Raw genomic sequence first — 4,149 nt, 5'->3', positions numbered from 1 at the left:
AAGTGACTACGATACTCCAATGGTCTAACGAACTAAAGCACATGTTAACACTCCGTGTTATAACAATTGATTTATAACCATATCATCTCAAAGTATAACAATTAAGTTTGGGTTGATTCAATATGATCCTTCTTCTAATGTCATTACCCTCAATATTGTTTTAGGACTACCGTTACACTTAACAATATCCTAAGATCCGTAAAATGTGATCACCAACAACACTTGAGCTAGTCTTAGAGGCGAGACTAGGAATCATATTTTACCGTTTATTATTCCACATGTGCATATGAGTTTTCCGCTGAATCGCATATTCTAGTATCAATAGCAGTTATAGCATGAATTATAAACTCTTATTTATAAATATGAAAATATAATACTGCAATATTATAGCCTCTAGGGCATATTTCCAATAGGTACTCCTGAAAATCTCATTGTTTTTTTTATCAAATTAGCGGTTAAACTTATATTTGGAATAGGAGCACGTCGTATACATTAGGATGTAGGGCGTACAAAATATGATTCCAATCGGGCGCCAAAATACATAAATTTAGCTCCAAGGTGTGTGCCACTGACATAAAGTGTTTGATTTGCTTAAACTCCATCGGTTGAATAGTTATTAGCTAAATTTAGGAAAGCGATGTGAATCGGCCCACCAACTACATTCTCCGCCGGCTGACTCGCGCCCGCTCGCTCATAGTCTACTTGCTCAAGCACGTGTCCTAGATGGGGCCCACATTCTGCTCCTCGTCAAGCATTATCTCTTCATAGGCATTCCCATCTACTTGTTTTTCTCCTTGTAGTGACACACCATTACTCTTTCAATTTCTCTCGTGCAACAACACACCACACAACCATGGATCCTGTAGCTCTGAGATCTTAGCCCGTCAAAGGCCATAGCGGCCTCCGCCATAGATGCTATGATGACTAGGGGCATTGGTTCCCCCCCGACGGTGATGTGCTCAACTACGAGCTGCCTTCGTCGGTGATGAACGATGACGGTGCATAAACCCAACAGCACCCTCAGTAGGGTGGCGAACATTGTTGGAAGTACCAAATTGGAGATTGCACAAGGAAGTTACCTAGGTTTGATCCTCCGGGAAGGAGTAACAGCCTACATCCTGCTTTCGGATTGTATTCTTGGTGGACTACCTCATGCGAGGGTTACAAAGGGGGATGAAGTATGGGATTACGGAGAGTATGGTTCTTCGGATTTAGATGCATGGGAGTGGCTACCATGAGCCCCCACCTTATATAAGCGACGGGGGAAAGAGTTTTACAGAGATCGATCTGATCTAAGCCGTCGCCATCCTGGCTAAGGCACCATGATGGTCCATAGCTGCATGCATGGTCCTCTGGGATTTCCTCCCGTGGTTGGCTCATCACCAAGCCTCGTGGGCCCCAAGACAGGCCTGATGCTAGTCTCCCTTCAGGTGGCCACCCCCGGTGTATTGTACCGTCAAACGCCGAATGACAACGCTACAGGGGTGCAGGACCGGTGCTAAGACCAGCCGACTGCCGTGCTGCAACCCTCCGAAGACAGAGCCGGAGGGAGGAGTGGGGACAACCAATGCTAGGAGACCAATGAGGAAGCTGCGATGATGTTTTGCAACCGACTAGGGAGAAAACTGCTACCAGCGTAGGTGAAAGTTGCGAGAGTGAATCAGAAGCTGCAATCGGGGACACTTGGTCACCATGGAATGTTGCCACCGCCAGCGCCATATGCTGGGACCAACAATGGCAGATGTTGTAGCCGACCATGGAGGTTGCTTGAACCGTCATGACCGACACTACGACGATGTCGTGTTTTTTGCTACGACTCTGGTCATTGATGTTGGAACTAGTAGGAGCCGGTGCCATGGCAACGACATCTATTTTGCTACGCCTGTGGTCGTTGATGCTGGAACTAGCAGCGAGGGGTGCGGCAACCCCGACATCGCAATGTTGGAAATGGCGTGGGAACTGCGATGGGTGCATGATGAGTCAAGGATCCTAGACCCGCCATAGCATATGTTATGAGTGGCGACGACGGCGGCTGCGATGGCGCACCGAGAATGCTGGAACCGAGCAGTGGCCGTGCTGCAACCCCAACATGATAATGTTCGACATGGCAGTCGGTGTTTTGATACGAGTTGGATGGTGGCGCCGATGCTCCACCGAGCTATGACCGTCGCTGACGGGAGCTGCGATAGGCGTGGCGACCGGGGTGTTGCGGTTGCGAGTATGTGGAGCGGCGATCGAGGCGTGCCACACTGCAACCAACGACGACGACGCAGGTGAGAAGTGTCGACGGTGAGGCAGTGAGGTAGCGTCACCATTTATCCAAGCGGGCGAGCGAGTCGTGATGCACACAAGCGGGAGGCACTGCTTTTCTCTCTCCCTTTTTCTGTGTTTTTTTGCCAGAGCCGCATAATAATTTTTCTACGCCATCTACCAATTTGCTGTAATCATCAATGAAAGACACATAATAATTTTTTCTATTGATAGAATCACAGGCAGGCCCCCATACATCGGAGAAAATTTTCTCTAAAGGAGCTTTAGACACACTGTTTGAACCAGGATAAGGAAGTTGGTGACTTTTGCCCATTTGGCATGCATCACAAACACCTTCTTTATTGAACTCACTACTAGAAAAAGGAATATCATTCTGGCTAAGAACATAACGCACTATGGTAGATGACGGATGCCCTAGTCGACTGTGCCACCTTTTAATAGGGAGTTTATTTGCACCAAACGCTTGCTTGCTTGAACTAAAAGGAGCCGATGATACGGGGTAGAGGCCTTGTCTACACCTGCCGTGCAGAAGGGTTTTCCTCGTTCCCTGTTCCTTGATGAGAAAGAAATTTGGGTGAATTTCAAGGAAAGTATGATTATCAGTGGACAAATGATGAGCAGAGATGAGGTTTTCGGCGGCATCGGGTACATGCAAGATATTATTTAGATGAAGATCACGAGTAGGGGTACGAACGGTAGTGTGACCAATATAACTAATTTCCATACCTTCTCCGTTGGCAGTGTGGACTTGATCGTTGCCGTGATACTTGTTGTGGACGGTCAACTTGTCGAGCTCGCTGGTGATGTGGTCGGTGGTGCTGGTGTCCAGATACCAGTTGGTATCTACTCCATAGGACGAGGTTGTGGCAGATCCGGCGCTCTTCTCGTTTTTGGTGTAGGAGATGTCGAAGCGACGGTAGCATTCAAGGGCGGTGTGGTTCGGCCTCTTGCAGATTTGGCAGACGGCCTTAGGAAGATCATCGCCTCCTCTGTTGCCGTTGCCGTTGCCGTTGCTGCGGCCTCCATTGTCGCGGCCACCGCCTCCATTGCCACGGCCTCTGTTGCCGCGGCCTCTGTTGCCGCGGCCACCTCCTCCATTGCCGCGGCCACCATTGCCACGGTCACCTCCACTGCGGCCAAAACCACCACGGCCACGAGAGATAGCATTGGCCGAGGAATGGGAGGAGTGGTTGCCACCTTCGAACATAGCAAGACGCTTTCCAAAACCGATCAACTGAGAGTAAAGTTCAGCTACGTTGATTGGTTCAGTCCTTGCGACGCAGATGGACGAGACAAACGAGATGTAGTCGTTGTCTAGTCGTGCGAGGATGTAGGAGACCATGTCATCATCATCGAGCGGCTTGCCTGCTGAAGCCATCTCGTCGCCCAGCGCTTTCATGCGCCCGATGTAGTCGGCGATGGTCGCGGTGCCCTTTTTGGTGGTGGAGAAGGCGATCCGCGTGTTGACGATGTTGGCCTGTGTCTGGGAGAGAAACATCTCCCTGATGGCGGTCCATGCCGCAACGACCTTGGTGTAGTGGGCGACTTGGATCATCACAGGTGGCGAGATCGAGTTGAAGATGAAACTCAACACCTGCAAGTCTTGCGCCAGGGTGACAAGATACTCCGGGTTTGGTACATCTGTCGGCTTATCATCTTTGTCGGCAAGCTTGGGCTCCGGGAACTGGTGATCAGGGTTGAGATGATTAATCAGCTGCGCTCCGCGGATGGTGGCTAGGGCTTGCGCGCACCAGAACAGGTAGTTACCCCGGTGCAACTTATCAGCGATGGGAATGAGGGCAAAAGCGGCGGCGGTGGAGCTGGAGCTAGCCATGACTAGGGTTGGATATTGGAGAGGAAGTTGACTCTGAATACCAT

At 49.9% G+C, this 4,149-nt stretch overlaps 1 pseudogene; it reads right to left on the bottom strand.

The window, feature by feature from the left end:
* Positions 1-3,489: 3,489 nt before the first annotated feature.
* On the bottom strand, positions 3,490-3,631 carry LOC123175628 (uncharacterized; annotated as a pseudogene).
* Positions 3,632-4,149: the final 518 nt, after the last annotated feature.

This window comes from Triticum aestivum, unplaced genomic scaffold, assembly GCF_018294505.1.
Source record: "Triticum aestivum cultivar Chinese Spring unplaced genomic scaffold, IWGSC CS RefSeq v2.1 scaffold179991, whole genome shotgun sequence".
In the NCBI taxonomy this organism is placed as follows: domain Eukaryota; kingdom Viridiplantae; phylum Streptophyta; class Magnoliopsida; order Poales; family Poaceae; genus Triticum; species Triticum aestivum.
Note: the sequence above shows the minus strand (reverse complement) of the source record. Positions and strands in the feature narration are given on the sequence as shown.